The 16,819-nt window shown below is 39.6% G+C and overlaps 1 protein-coding gene across 2 annotated transcripts in view; it reads left to right on the top strand.

The window, feature by feature from the left end:
• Positions 1-855: 855 nt before the first annotated feature.
• The window catches only part of LOC126248994 (uncharacterized), a 37,863-nt gene continuing 21,899 nt past the window's right edge, over positions 856-16,819 (top strand). The window contains exon 1 of one of the 2 annotated variants that reach the window (XM_049950570.1): positions 856-1,063. The gene's annotated coding sequence lies outside the window, so the exon portion shown is untranslated. Of the gene's footprint in view, positions 1,064-1,628; positions 2,007-16,819 lie in introns of those variants that run through there. The other variant, XM_049950569.1, reaches the window with a different exon arrangement.

The raw sequence follows: 16,819 nt of genomic DNA, 5'->3' as shown, positions 1-16,819 counted from the left end.
AAAGTTGAAGTCGATGTCTCCCATGTTAGTTGCCCAAAACATTACCTTCAGGTACGATGTTGCAGTGTCTGTATTGTTAAGAAGAATGACGCAATGTTCCTTCAGACATTCATGCATGTTTGGAGGAACAAACACTGAGGCGAATACAGCCATTATGAAATACCTACATGAAATGTAATTGCAGTTGCGAATACGAAGAACCATCAGCTCTATGGGGGAATGACGACAACGAAAATACGTGCCGGGTAGGGACTCGAACCCGGATTTCCCGTTTTATGCGAGGGTTCGCCTTAACCGCTTTGGCTATTCTTGCACGACTCACGGTTAAATTCGAACTTCCATGTGTCGTCGTTTCTGCGTCACAGACTGTACTCATACACAAATTATGTAATTCCCATACAGTGGAGTATATTTTACTTGAGAGTCTCTACGTGGTATTGGCGGATAAATACGATGTTGCAGTGCAGTGTGTTGTTAAGACGAATGATGAAACTGTTCCTTCAGACATGCACAAATTTTCAATGTCGTCATTCCCTTATTGCAACGTTTTTGTTCGCATTCGCAACTGCAAATACATTTCATGTATTTCATAATGACTGTACTCGCTCCACTGCCAGTTCCTTCTTCTTAACAACAAAGGCACTGCAACATCGTATTTATCCGCCAATACCAGGCAATGACTTTCAAGTAAAATGTATGGGAATTACATAATGTGTGTACGAGGATAGGTTGTGACGCAGGAACGACAACATATGGAAGTTTAGAACTGACCGGAAGTCGTGCACGGATAGCCAAAGCAGTTAAGGCGATTGGTTGCTTAAAGTGGGAAATATGGGTTCGAGTATCGGTCCGGTGCAAATTTCCAATGTTGTCATCCTTCGTACAGCCGATGGTTGCTCGTATTAGCAAATGTGAATTCATTTCATGTATTATCTTTTGGTGTTTTGATTGTTTCGAGTGGTGAAAGTTGCTTCATCAAAAATACCAGCTTGCGTCGTTTATGGGTGTGCTGGTCGCTCTGATCGCACGGTAGTCTGAAGTGTAAAAGAATTACATTTCATTCGTAAGTGGACTCGTTCAACCGTTATTTACTTTCATATACATGAATTTTGGATGCGCTGTTTACTTTTACTGTAGTGATTTTATTTCTGTCATTTGGTTTTAGATATCTTATCAGTCCAACTCGAATAGCTATCTGGGCGAACGCTGTGAAAAACATAGCTAAATATTTTCTCAGGTTTTTCTGCAAGAGGACATAGACCGAAAATCAACTTTGTCAAGCTGTATTAAGGAAAATTCTGGATTACAAAAGCAGCCTTTTCACGTCACATATTACTCTTCTTAGTTATTCGTAATGTCTAACAAAAGGAAAGGTACATTAAGGAGGATAAATTAGTAGTATTACTGATTCAAATGTGTATTCAAGGCCAGAAAAACGATCGAAAATGTGTTCCTGACGTTGGGTTACTCAAGGAAGCGTTGTAACATTTTATATCTAAAACAAATGTTGTGTGCACATAACACAAATTAAGAACAAGTAGCAATTATAAACAGTGGTCTGCTAATGTTTTGGGGCATCTAACATGGCGGCGCCGGCTTCATAGCAACGTACAGCGTCTGTAGCGCCATCTCCCCTTATTACACCTCTATACGGCATACAGTCTCATGTTAGACTGTGACATCGCCTGTGATTAATTTATTGATTTTCTCGATTAAGTGAAAAATGAAAGATCTATGGTGGGAGTGTCACGTAGTAGCAATATCTTTGTTTTGTGCAAAGGCAATTGGATGGAATCGCGTTTACATGAAGCCGATGGAGTTGTCATTCTGTGTCTGAAAATGTAAATATTTGTGATAAACAAATGAGACTATGGATTTTTCATATTATGGCATTGAACACTAATGCTCATGACTGCACACTTCATACGTGGTACTTCAACACTTTTAAATGGGTTCCTGTGCTCTTCATATTTACGATCGTCGTGCATGCGACTGGTTGTATATATGTGAGTATAAGTTTCTTTGTGATGATAGCTTGTTAACTTAGTTACCTACCTAATGGGTTTTCAAATATCCATTTTTAGAGTTCCTACTGTAGATGTTTGTTGTAATTTTAAGTGAAACTATGCGGCAATAGTCGTGTTATGACGTTTAGTATTTTCAAACATTAATCGGGAGTGTATTCCAATAAATTTGAGATAGTAATTCGTAATTTTTAGTAACTGCGTTGCTCCAACATCTTTATGCGTCCTCGTAAACAAAAAGCACATTAATAATGTCACAATGGCATTCTGCTTGAACATGGTCACGATGGCAGTCTGCGAGAACATGGTATTTATAATACTTTCATTCTACTGCCTTACTTAGACTTTGTTCCACCAGTGCTAAGTAGCACATCTGGCTACAGGTTTCCTTCAGCTGCCAGGATTTCACCCTCCACGTCCATGGATTGACGATCCCTAGCCAAAGTTCGTTTCCAGGCGTTACAAGGTCTTCTACTTCCGCATCTGCCCGTTTGTTTCTACAACAGCCCTGATTAGGGGATTCTTCCATCTGTTGTACGTGACATGCCCAGAAAACTTCAATATTCTTTCAGCAACTGTTTTGTGAAGGCTGTTGTACCATTACTGATGACTTCATTATTTGAAACGTTGTCACTATATCAGATCTTCAGACTTGTGCCCAACCATCATTGGTGAAAAACATTGAGCTTGTGTGCTGATATGATCGACAGTTTCACGTGTGTATATGGCCATAGAGAGGTACAGTGGAAACTTTGTGGTCATACTTATGGGGTCTAAGAGCTATGTGTATCACATTCATTGGAAGACTGCAAAAGCATTAATAATTCTACTTCTGATGTCCGCATCTACAGCCCCGTTGTTGCAGATAAGCCTGCTGAGATACGGAAATCACTGTACTGTTTAAAGTTTGTTTACTCTCCATAAAAGATGGAAACATGTTTTGAACAACATTCATGGCGTTGTGTATTCAGTTTAGCTCAAATTCTCGACTTTCTCTGTTCATTACATCTTTTGGTGCTATAGATTCTCAGTGTATTATTGTCTGTGGTGTATATCACACACTGAAAGTTATCTTGAGCTAATTATGTACATTTCTGCTTTGGAGACTTGGCAGGGAACTTTGCTCACCTAATTAAGTTGTGGAGCCTTTTTCAGCCCAAAAATATGTATAATAAATACTCTACTGTAACATGCATTTGTAAAGTGATATGTGATTCCATAGTGGTGTTGAGTCTCTGTAACATTGCACTGTGTGACAATAACAGTTGTGTCAACAACAGAAGTGTGAGGCCATATGAAGTGAAGTGAACCAATAAGGGTTGCTTGACCATTTATGAGTTCTGTGATGACTTTTTTATTTGTTGATATACAGTAAATGGCTAGTTCAAAACAGCTTTTAAAATTTATCATCTTGAGCCTTTTCAGAGAGGCAGATATGTCTGTTGAGCTGCGGGGTCACATTTGAAGCTTTACAGAAATTTATGATAAATTAAGTGTCCTCAGACAGGGTAATGCTACAGGAATGAAACGCACACCATTTTTATCGGGACATTATTTCTATAATTAAAGTCCAAAAACAATAGCATAAAACTGATCCTAGTTCAAGAACATGGGTACCAAACTTTTAAATCACGATTGAATAAAATACTATTTAAAGTTCCTCACTGGTCCAGAATATTTCATGATTCTTGCAGCGTTACACTTTATTAGAGAAACAGAAGCCTTATCATTGATGCTGTCTTAACACTATTTTATCACATTGAACAATAATCTTTATTGAGTTAAGCTGGCATTTTCACCTTTATGGTCTAACAGTAAGTCTCTCTCTCTCTCTCTCTCTCTCTCTCTCTCTCTCTCTCTCTCTCTCTCTCTCTCTCTCTCTCCCCCTCTCCCCCCCCCCCCCTCTCTCTCTCTCTCTCTCTCTCTCTCTCTCTCTCTCTCTACATCTACATCTACATCTACATCTATACTCCGCGAGCCACCTTACGGTGTGTGGCGGAGGGTACTTATTGTACCACTATCTGATCCCCCCTTCCCTGTTCCATTCACGAATTGTGCGTGGGAAGAACGACTGCTTGTAAGTCTCCGTATTTGCTCTAATTTCTCGGATCTTTTCGTTGTGATCATTGCGCGAGATATATGTGGGCGGTAGTAATATGTTGCCCATCTCTTCCCGGAATGTGCTCTCTCGTAATTTCGATAATAAACCTCTCCGTATTGCGTAACGCCTTTCTTGAAGTGTCCGCCACTGGAGCTTGTTCAGCATCTCCGTAACGCTCTCGCGCTGACTAAATGTCCCCATGACGAATCGCGCTGCTTTTCGCTGGATCATGTCTATCTCTTCTATTAATCCAACCTGGTAAGGGTCCCATACTGATGAGCAATACTCAAGAATCGGACGAACAAGCGTTTTGTAAGCTACTTCTTTCGTCGATGAGTCACATTTTCTTAGAATTCTTCCTATGAATCTCAACCTGGCGCCTGCTTTTCCCACTATTTGTTTTATGTGATCATTCCACTTCAGATCGCTCCGGATAGTAACTCCTAAGTATTTTACGGTCGTTACCGCTTCCAATGATTTACCACCTATGGCATAATCGTACTGGAATGGATTTCTGCCCCTATGTATGCGCATTATATTACATTTATCTACGTTTAGGGAAAGCTGCCAGCTGTCGCACCATTCATTAATCCTCTGCAGGTCTTCCTGGAGTACGTACGAGTCTTCTGATGTTGCTACTTTCTTGTAGACAACCGTGTCATCTGCAAATAGCCTCACGGAGCTACCGATGTTGTCAACTAAGTCATTTATGTATATTGTAAACAATAAAGGTCCTATCACGCTTCCTTGCGGTACTCCCGAAATTACCTCTACATCTGCAGATTTTGAACCGTTAAGAATGACATGTTGTGTTCTTTCTTCTAGGAAATCCTGAATCCAATCACAAACCTGGTCCGATATTCCGTAAGCTCGTATTTTTTTCACTAAACGTAAGTGCGGAACCGTATCAAATGCCTTCCTGAAGTCCAGGAATACGGCATCAATCTGCTCGCCAGTGTCTACGGCACTGTGAATTTCTTGGACAAATAGGGCGAGCTGAGTTTCACATGATCTCTGTTTGCGGAATCCATGTTGGTTACGATGAAGGAGATTTGTATTATCTAAGAACGTCATAATACGAGAACATAAAACATGTTCCATTATTCTACAACAGATTGACGTAAGCGAAATAGGCCTATAATTATTCGCATCTGATTTATGACCCTTCTTGAAAATGGGAACGACCTGCGCTTTCTTCCAGTCGCTAGGTACTTTACGTTCTTCCAGAGATCTACGATAAATTGCTGATAGAAAGGGGGCAAGTTCTTTAGCATAATCACTGTAGAATCTTACGGGTATCTCGTCTGGTCCGGATGCTTTTCCGCTACTAAGTGATAGCAGTTGTTTTTCAATTCCGATATCGTTTATTTCAATATTTTCCATTTTGGCGTCCGTGCGACGGCTGAAGTCAGGGACCGTGTTACGATTTTCCGCAGTGAAACAGTTTCGGAACACTGAATTCAGTATTTCTGCCTTTCTTCGGTCGTCCTCTGTTTCGGTGCCATCGTGGTCAACGAGTGACTGAATAGGGGATTTAGATCCGCTTACCGATTTTACATATGACCAAAACTTTTTAGGGTTCTTTTTTAGATTGTTTGCCAATGTTTTATGTTCGAATTCGTTGAATGCTTCTCTCATTGCTCTCTTTACGCTCTTTTTCGCTTCGTTCAGCTTTTCCTTATCAGCTATGATTCGACTACTCTTAAACCTATGATGAAGCTTTCTTTGTTTCCGTAGTACCTTTCGTACATGATTGTTATACCACGGTGGATCTTTCCCCTCGCTTTGGACCTTAGTCGGTACGAACTTATCTAAGGCGTACTGGACGATGTTTCTGAATTTTTTCCATTTTTGTTCCACATCCTCTTCCTCAGAAATGAACGTTTGATGGTGGTCACTCAGATATTCTGCGATTTGTGCCCTATCACTCTTGTTAAGCAAATATATTTTCCTTCCTTTCTTGGCATTTCTTATTACACTTGTAGTCATTGATGCAACCACTGACTTATGATCACTGATACCCTCTTCTACATTCACGGAGTCGAAAAGTTCCGGTCTATTTGTTGCTATGAGGTCTAAAACAGCTTCACGAGTTGGTTCTCTAACTATCTGCTCGAAGTAATTCTCGGACAAGGCAGTCAGGATAATGTCACAAGAGTCTCTGTCCCTGGCTCCAGTTCTGATTGTGTGACTATCCCATTCTATACCTGGTAGATTGAAGTCTCCCCCTATTACAATAGTATGATCACGAAACTTCTTCACGACGTTCTGCAGGTTCTCTCTGAGGCGCTCAACTACTACGGTTGCTGATGCAGGTGGTCTATAGAAGCATCCGACTATCATATCTGACCCACCTTTGATACTTAACTTAACCCAGATTATTTCACATTCGCATTCGCTAATAACTTCACTGGATATTATTGAATTCTTTACTGCTATAAATACTCCTCCACCATTGGCGTTTATCCTATCCTTGCGGTATATATTCCATTCTGTGTCTAGGATTTCGTTACTGTTCACTTCCGGTTTTAACCAACTTTCCGTTCCTAATACTATATGCGCACTATTTCCTTCAATAAGCGATACTAATTCAGGAACCTTGCCCTGGATACTCCTGCAGTTTACCAATATTACGTTAACTTTTCCTGTTTTTGGTCTCTGAGGACGGACGTTCTTTATCAACGATGCTGATGTTCTCTCTGGTAAGCCGTCAGGTATTTTATCGTTTCGCCCAAGGGGGGGTCCCTCTAACCTAAAAAACCCCCGTGTGCACGCCACACGTACTCTGCTACCCTAGTAGCTGCTTCCGGTGTGTAGTGCACGCCTGACCTGTCTAGGGGGGCCCTACAGTTCTCCACCCAATAACGGAGGTCGATGAATTTGCAACCATTATAGTCGCAGAGTCGTCTGAGCCTCTGGTTTAGACCCTCCACACGGCTCCAAACCAGAGGACCGCGATCGACTCTGGGCACTATGCTGCAGATATTAAGCTCAGCTTGCACTCCGCGTGCGATGCTGGTTGTCTTCACCAAATCAGCCAGCCGCCGGAAGGAACCAAGGATGGCCTCAGAACCCAAGCGGCAGGCGTCATTCGTTCCGACATGTGCTACTATCTGCAGCCGGTCACACCCAGTGCGTTCAATAGCTGCCGGAAGGGCCTCCTCCACATTACGGACGAGACCCCCCGGCAAGCACACCGAGTGCACACTGGCATTCTTCCCCGACCTACCCGCTATTTTCCTGAGGGGCTCCATAACCCGCCTAACGTTGGAGCTCCCTATAACTAATAGGCCCGCCCTCTGTGACTGTCGGGACCTTGCCGGAGAATCGGCCACTGGCCCAACAGGCGAGGCATCCTGTGGTGGCTCGGAAACGATGTCATCACCACTAGGAAGCACCCCGTACCTGTTGGAAAGGGGTAAGGCAGCTGCCACGCGGCCAGATCCCACCTTCGCCTTTCGGCCAGGCACGCGCGAGCCCACCACTGTCCGCCATTCACCCTGGAGTGATGGCTGACCGGTAAGATGCTCACTGCCGGAAGACGCAGCGACATCAGGGGTTCCATGTGATTCCAAGGCCACCGAAGTAGGCATAGGTCTCACCACAGTTGCCCCAACGCCACTACGAGCCGACGCCTGCGCCTCGAGCTCGATGAGCCTAACAGACAAAGCCTCCACCTGCCCCCGAAGAGTGGCCAATTCTCCTTGCGTCCGCTCACAACAACCACAGTCCCTACACATGACTATGTTTACCCTACTCTATACGGTGACAAATTCCCAAGATAATCTTCTGATGAGCTACTCTCTCTCCCCCTCTCTCCCCCTCTCTCCCCCTCTCCCCCTCCCCCCCTCCCCCCTCCCTACCTCTCTCTCTACACACACAAACACAAACAAATATATCCATTGGGCTTCTAAGGGTCTGTCTCTCTCGTCAGCTTATTACTTTTCTCATGTTCTACATTTATGCTTCAGGTTCATCTTTGTCAGTGACTTCACCTTTGTCGTATTTACTTAGCTCTGGAATGTTTGTAATTTCTTCATTCTCATTTCTGATTGTACATCTTGCTGTATCAGACCTATTTAACTTGCCCTGTTGCAGGAACAGGTAAATGGAGGTAATTGAAAGTAAAGGATGTAACAGGAAATTTGATAGTGTGCATAATAATTTTATACTTGCGTGCATAATAATTTGATACTTGCTGGTCACAACTATTGTGAAATACACTGCTGTGTTTATATGTAGAATTATTATTATTATCCTGTATGACAATGACTGACTGTGTAATTATTCACAATTTTGTCTGTGCAGCGGAATTTCATAGGTATTTGTCTGTAGCATTTTTGTGCATTTCGTGTGCAGCTCCAGTATTAATTTTAAAAAAAAAGTGGAAGAGGGGGGAGGAGTAAGATTAGAGTTTAATATCCTGTTGTCGGTATGGTTCTTAGAGGCAGGAATGAGGATCAACCAAAAATTGCGATTCCACCGGTCTGCTTTGATCCGGGGCATAACTGTTGTGTGACATAATGGCGCTGTATCTTTGAGTTGGATAGTGTTTGTATACGGGTTGTTGTAGTATTTGGTTGTGCTTTGGTGTTGGAGGTATATGTTTCAAAGTTGTTCATTAGGTGTGTTACTGCGTTGTTTGATGTTGTGAGTTGAGTTTATCAGGTTGTTATTGGAAGAGTTTGTTCTGGTTTTCTAGTGAGTTACTTGGATTTTATATATCGTAGGTGATGGATTCATGTTTGAGTTCGGAACTTTTCGTGCTATGGTGATTCTTATGTATTTATATTTAGGCTATTTTTCTTCTTCTTCTTCTTCTTCTTTTGTCAGTTGTGTATATGACACAGATATATGGGTCATTGCTTCATAGCAATGGATGTAGATATCTTTTCTTGTAGCAGTTCACAGCAAGGGTCGGTACTACCTTGCAGGTTCATGAACCAGCTACTTGTGTCATCTGGAGCCTCATGTCTGAAGATGGTCCCATAGATCAAAACTGATTACCAGTATCAAAAATAAATAATTTATTGTAATTTGGACTGCTTTTTATTTTTTTAAAAATGGAAGTTATTTGCCAGAGTTCTTTTTGTCTAATATTTTTTATTAAAATTCAAAAGTAACTTCCAGATCTAATTTCTTTATTTCATTTATTTTATAATCTATCATCTAAAAAGCATGAATCTTAAACATTCGAAATACTTTACTGATGCTGCATATTGAAGGTACTAAACATCCTGAAAACAGCACCACACCAAAGTGGTTCTGAAATTTCTCATCTTTTTTTATCATATCATTGACCTATGTGAACAAATAAAAATGAGGAATTAAACAAAGTTGGAATTAGTAAAAGGCTATATTATTCTAAATAACCTGTACATAGACCTTCCAAATCATCAAAATCTTTGGAACAATGTGGAAGGTTGCAGGTAATTCCAGAATGTATCAGAATATTATAGAACAGTCTGGAAAATAACAGAAGCAAAAATTAATAGAACTATTTAATATGATGTGTTGATTATTATTTTATGGTTTAAATTTTTAAATACAAATATTTTTAGGTAATTTCAGAGTATAACAGCATCTTCTAGAACAGCCTGAAATCATCCATATAATTCTGTGTGTTTTGGCTAGAAGATAAAGGTGAAGATGTAGGAGTCAGCAATTTAGTTGTCAACAGGCAAACAAACACAACATTTCAATTTGTTGTCAAACAGTACCAGTAAGCTTTTCCGAAAATGACAGTGGTTGAATTTTAGTGTGTTTTCTGGGAAGGATTGTGTTTTTAGGGTGTTTTGCAGGAAAGATTGTTTTAGAAGTGTATTCTGAATGGGGTCATAGGAGAGCACCGTGTGCTGATTAATTACATATCCATAAAAGAGGGATGTAGATGGGTGTCAGGAACCAGACTTTCTTCAGGTTGTGAATATGTGTGCTCATTTCAAGAGTATTTGAAAGTTAAAATATTTACAGTGGTGACTTAATATGTGTTTAAATGCTTTGACAGAGTATCAGTGACAGTGAGCAGACAAGAAGTAGACTCCTGTGATGTGGGTGATACAGACTTCATGTCTGCAGAAGAATTACATTCCCTGAACCAGTGATTATAGAGGTTGGTGTTACCTCTGTTAGGAAACCATGGCAGTTAAGTCATAATGTGTATCCATTAAGGAAACAGAGAGAATTTACTTACTCTTTAGAGATGACACCAAAATGAAACCGACCAAGCTCTTCAGAAGAAGATGAACCAAAAGAAGCTTGCGCAACTTTTCAGGGATTCACATCAAACACGATGTTAGCTGACAACATAGTTTTTCATAACAACGTTCTTGGATGAATAAATAAATAAATAATGTTCCACTGATTTCTTGCTGTGTCAATGAAAGTGAGCGAGTTCTTACTGTTACCCAGTGTCCCTTGCAAAGAAAAATATTTTTTATGCCATTCCATCTGTGTACATGGTGGACAAATCTAGGTGCGTGATAACTGCAGAGGAATGTTTGGAGAACCAGATCCTTACTATGGTCATCCTGTTAACAAAACAAATGTTCAAACTGCATAGCCATATTAAGTGAAAGTTAAATGGTGCTGGTTTGACCAGAGTGCCAACAAAAATGACATTGGAACAGTTGCAGGAGAAAAAGTGGTAAAAGTTAAAAGATACATGACCCGCAGTATTAAAGAAAATTTTGCCATATATAAGAAGGGACATTCAATATTCCACATTCGAATACCAAAATCTTATGCACTATAACCTAAATTGGTAGCTTGGCATCCATCTAGAGATATCTGTCTATGTGTGGATTGTGCAAATTTTGAACTTTGAAGAATTTGTTTCAAATTGTCACATATAACATCTCAGTTGGATGTGGGAAGCCATTAGTCTTATGTAATGTACTGTAGAATAAGAGACTTTGTTTCAAGAGTGTGGTGCTTGCCCTGGACTCACCTTAAAAACATTTTGTCGGGAAAACATAACAGATTACTCTTCTGAAGTTACATGTGTAGTATGGGACGAGAATAAACTTGCTAAGAAAACTGTTGTCATTGATACCTTCTTTGGTGAACTGAAAATGGACAGTGAAAGCAGTAACACACAAACATCTGAAGAAATTGCAGCAGCAACAGCATATTGCAGAAGTGATGGGACGTAGTGAGGCTTAACAGTTGTGTTTAGTGCTTCACTATGATTTTGCTGAGTAGCGGTCTGTGATTATGCCATAGGAAGTACAGGGGTATGACTGCAGTAAAGACCAGGTTTCATTATTTACAGGAGTGACATATTTTCAAATGAGCTGCATCCACAGACAGAAAAGATCATAATCATTTCTTATCGTGTCCCTTACCATTTCAAAAATCAGTACCAGCTGTTTGAATTAACATAGTCAATAGTGCCAGCTGTAGGATGGATAATGTATTATTGGTCGTGGCAGGGGCCTTGTAATGATGTAGGAGGTCTACTGAAGTACAGAGCTATGAAACATAATCTTTCCTGCTGAGTACAGCTGTAATTCAGAATGCTGAGGATTTTAGAAGAGTGGTAAAGCCATAGGCCCAACACAGCAACAGCCATCATCCTGTTGCCAAAAGAGCACCTTGAAGAATTCTGCCAACAAAAAATAGAAGAATGGTCCAACCAGTCTACCTGGGAACAAAAATTCAGGAGGAACACTTCTGGATTCAAAGTAATGGTGACTGAACGTATGTTGCACAAACTTTAAGGAGCAAGAAATAAGAAAATTCAATTTGTCCAACCAAGGTCTCAGAAACAACTGAAGATTGTTCACATTCACAACCTACATAGATGGATTTCTTTGACCTGTGTGTATCATTGTGATTGGTGATTTGCATAAGTTATAGATATCAGTTACGAGTCAACTGAAATCATCATGAACTTTAAGCTACTATGTAGACCAAGTGCTGTATGTAGATTTGAAGCTCCCAGACAGCAACGATACCTCCAGTGCTCACTTCCACTCCATGGCATTCTGAAGATTTCAAATATCCCAGTTCCTGTTGGTGCCACAGGAAAGCACCACTGAGTGTCAAAGGAAGATACCGACTCAGTTGAACACATGTTTAGTGTATTGAATTGCTGATTTCAATTTTAAATGCAGTGCACAAAAGTGTTGTTGTTTGGAACCTAAATGTTTTAGGATTTCAATATATATTTTGGAAGTTTTTATGATGTTTGAAAACTGCCTAGTGAATATCATTAAGAAGAATTAAAATGCTATGCCAAAGAAGACTAGGTTTTGATTTCATGGTATCAATATACTAGAAAATGGTAGTGGATGTTTAAAAACCTCTTATTAAACTGAAAAGTGCAAGTTTCCCTTTTTAAGGAATACTGTACTATGTGGTACTGATAAACATTAAAAAAGACTAATTTATTATGATTGGCAAAAAATATGTTTTTTTTTTTAATTCTAATTAAATATGTGGACACCTATAGCAGATTATCTTGGACACACGTTTCTCTACCAAGGATACTGTTTTAATGATAAAATTGTTATATGTCACATTTAAAAATCTCAAACCATTCCAGAGATGGAGCATTTGAAAATTTTTTGCACATGATGAATGTTTCCAGATTTGCCATTTTTGGCAGCCTGTATCTCGGATCAGCAGTTTCTCCCCCCCCCCCCCCAAAAAAAAAAGTAAATAAATAAATAATATTATCTTATAATGTTGGCCTGAATTTTAATGTATCTCAAATCCAATAACATGTGAGACTGTGAAGGGGAGAATTTTTCCTTTGCTTACATGGGTTGATGTGGATTGAGCCAGCAGCATCTTCTGGGCTGCAGCATAAATAAACTGTGGAAACTTAGTAGTAATAAAAGTTTAAAACAGAACATAAAATAATTATCGATGCATATTACGCATGGTATTTACTAAGAAACATTCCGTAACTAACAGCTGTGCTTTCCCCTTGTTTGCAGCTGTTCACAATAACAGCACAGCAAGGCTATGTTAGCTAATGTTACAAGACAGATCAATCAATCATCCAGATTGTTATCCCTGCAACTACTGCAAAGACTCCTGCAGAAACCACCCCATATTGTGGTTGCACTTACGGTACAGTTATCTGTAATGTTGAGGCGCACAAGCCACCTCACCACAGCAAGGTCCATCGTTCATGGGAGGGATGTAAGTTATCCAGTCAAATATTTTCGGGTCATGCACCATCATGTAGAGAAAATACATCAGAACAACATATGTATACTGGCCAGTGCTTGCAACAGAGAAATGGAACAAAACTCTCTGTCCAAATGTTGCCCATTTTGTTATGAAATGTTAGAAAAGTCTTTCTTTCTGTCCACTTCTGGCAATATATTCATGGGAAGTGATCATGAGTACTCGCTCATTCAAACGATTGTTAATGCCTAAAAAGAAATACAGTGACCCCATGCATAAAATACTGCATTTCTTGTTAATTGAAAGGCAGAGTATTTTGTATGCCTTGAAAGAGTCATTCCTGTGCTTTTGGCACCTAAAAGGCCATCTTACATCTTAGGCAATTATCCTTTTTGCATTGTCAGTATCTTTTGTCACTAGGATAACATCAGAAATTGCTTTGGCAAATATGTCACAGCTAAAACAATTGTCATCTTGGATATGCCCAAATGACACATTGGAAGTATCTAACACTTCACAGTAAAATTTTGAAAAATTAATTTAGGGTACTTGTCCAGCAAAACTTCATATGTTGTCATCACAGTTATACCTCTACAGTCGTACATTTAGTTGGATTGTCACATGAAGGATTATGAGAACTCTTTGGGTAGAGTAAAGATGTGCCATATTTAATACGTTCTTTGAGTGGCTGAGAAACTGCACAGGGCTGTTGTATTATTCCTTAACCTTTTATGTGAGCATGACGGATATGTCCATCCCAGCTCTGCAAATTTACAATGTGTTGGGTGGATATATCTGTCTGCTGCATTCTGTGGCTAGTAGCTGATGGGAATGATGGAGTTATCAGCCTGCTCTTGAAGCTGTGGTATCAGTTGAGTTTTGTCCACTATATGGCAGCTCTCTTCAGGCAACAAAGCATATTCTGGGCTAGTTATAACACTTTCCACTCAAGCATGCATCGACAGTACGCATCCTGTGAAGCAGCTGCAAAAGCACAACTTTTTTGTCTGTGTTTCCCACTGTGTTAGTGGTCTTTTGCAATGGCGGAAAGAAGTCATTTATCAGATTCAGAGATAGAGTAGCTGCTTTTAGAAAGTGGTGATAATTTCAGTGACAGTTCTGAGCTTCTCAAGATATGGATCTTGAGGCTAGTGAAGGTGACTTTGATTCAGAAACTTCTGGTGATGAGGCACTACTACAGCAGATGGTATCTAGTGCATTTGAGCATGCTAGTTCAGTTTGTGATCAATATTTGTGCAATGGTAGCAGTGGTACAGTTGTGCCCCTAAAACAGTATGCTATGACAAGCTGTTTTGTGTGTTACATGCATGATGCTTAGTGCAAAGTAATAGCAGAACAGATAAACTTATATGCACAACAGTTCATAGCTTCTCTCCACAATTTAGCAGCCCACTCCACGGATTGCCATTGGCAGGATACTACAAGGGATGAGGTTGCCTGCCGTCATAAAAAAGGAAAAACTGAAAAAACGAGAGTACATAAGAGTACAGAGGCAAACAGATGATAATGAAATGGAAGAACAAAAGAGGCATTATTGTGGTCAGCACCTTCCATGATAATGCATCTTTAAATGTCAACTCGAAGAAGGGAATCATTCAGAAGCCACATGTTGTCATTGATTGCAACAAGAATATGGGAGGCATGGATAGGTGTGATTCTAAGTTGCACAATTATCAGATGGCTAGGAGCAGACAGAAAAAATATTATCATGTTTTCTGCCACTTGCTGGACATTGCATGCTTCAATTCATACATTCTGTACAAGAAGCATGGTGATGAACAAAGCAGAATGAGCTTCAGCGGACAGTTGGTCATATCCTTCACCACAACAAGGGCCAAAAGTGGGACGCCCATCTCGAACACCAAAAGCACCACGCCTTATAGCCAGGCATTTTCCAGACTTTCTGCCATCCACAATGATGAAAAGATCAACAAGGAGACGTGTAGCGTGCACAAGAAAAGGCCTTCACAAGAGACTTTATACTGGTGCACAGAATTTGAAGTTTCTTTGTGTGCAGCATTTTTCTTTAAAATGTTTCACACTGAAAGCAACTTGTAATATCATGAAAATAAATTTTCATTAACTTGTGCAATATATTTTATTCATTTCTACCCAATATCAATTTGAATTCAAAAATGAAAAGGGGCGCACTGGTGCAAATTAGCCACTGAGGAAGAGGCATGTGCACTTGAACAGGTTAATAGTCTTTGCAGTAGTTTTATCTGAACTCATGTGCTGCTGTTAACAAACATCCTCTGTGTTATTATAAGAACAGTAATCACAGTAACATTTTTTTTATCCTGTTGATGTGCAATATCTTGAAAGTGTCCCCATTTAAGGCAAGCTTTCTAAGTCATTTAGAATTTTGCTACTATTAGTGGGCAATACAGTTGAAGATCTTTACTTAACTCTAAGAGTGTTTGTATGTTTCTGTTTCAAACATACAACAAACTCCCAGTTCGGCAATTGTTGAATAAAATATGAAGTGAAGGCATAATTATTCTCTTACTATTAGCACAAATGTTTACTTTGAGAATACACTATAATGCATTTGACAAGTCTTATGGCCAGAACATAGTGTGGATCCCAATCTGCCATTGGACATCCATGAAATATTTTTCTATTGTTTTCCATTGCTTCTCCATGTAAATACAGTGACTACCTCTACAACTTGTATGTGGCCAGTTTCTTCTTCTTGTATATGTTTGTTTAGCCATTTCACTAGGAGCTAAAAGTTGATAATTTCCAACTCACTTAAAGCTGATAGTAAAAGAAAATGATTTAGATTTTCTTCTGAAATATTTCCCTTCAGAATTCGTGCTGTATATTTATATAAAATGAAATCATACTGTCGCCTAGTGCCAGGAGGAACGAACTACTGATCATACAGCTGCTGAGTGATCTCAATAGTAGCTTCTAAAATGGATCATTGACAGTGAGTGTTACTTGTATCATATTCTTGTTGTTGTTGAAATTACAAGCTAGGAAGATGACATGTAAACACAAATGTGTTGCTCTAACCATCAAAAAGGTATTAATAGCTATTGATAAGTTAGAAAACGGATAATCTGCACTGAAACTTTTTCAGACTAGACAAATGAACAGTGAGAGACTTAAATAAAAATAAAGAAAAACTGTCATATTTTGCAACTAAAGCTGACAGTAAAGGTAGACGATCAAAGTGCAATTGCCTGATAACTTCAACTTAGTCAAAACTAGCTGATGCACTGCACTTGTGATTCCAACAGAAGAGAGCAAAATATGGTCCCATATCTTTTCTTATGTTAGAAGAGGAAGCAGGAGGGTTCCAGGAAACTCATGAAATTGAAGTAAAATTTAACACTTCATCACAATGCCCTACTTGATTAAATATTGTTTAGGGATTTGAGAAATTGTTGTTCAGGGTGAGAAACTTAGTCCTAACAAAGATACTGCTGATGCTTTTTACAATGAATTCCTTCAGTTACTTCAGATAGAACAGTTCTCTTTGAGAACAGATTTGCATCACTATTGAAATTGGACTATACTGAAG

The sequence above is a fragment of the Schistocerca nitens genome, chromosome 3, assembly GCF_023898315.1.
Source record: "Schistocerca nitens isolate TAMUIC-IGC-003100 chromosome 3, iqSchNite1.1, whole genome shotgun sequence".
In the NCBI taxonomy this organism is placed as follows: domain Eukaryota; kingdom Metazoa; phylum Arthropoda; class Insecta; order Orthoptera; family Acrididae; genus Schistocerca; species Schistocerca nitens.
The sequence above is the reverse complement of the archived record's forward strand: the minus strand, read 5'-3'. Positions and strand labels throughout refer to the sequence as shown.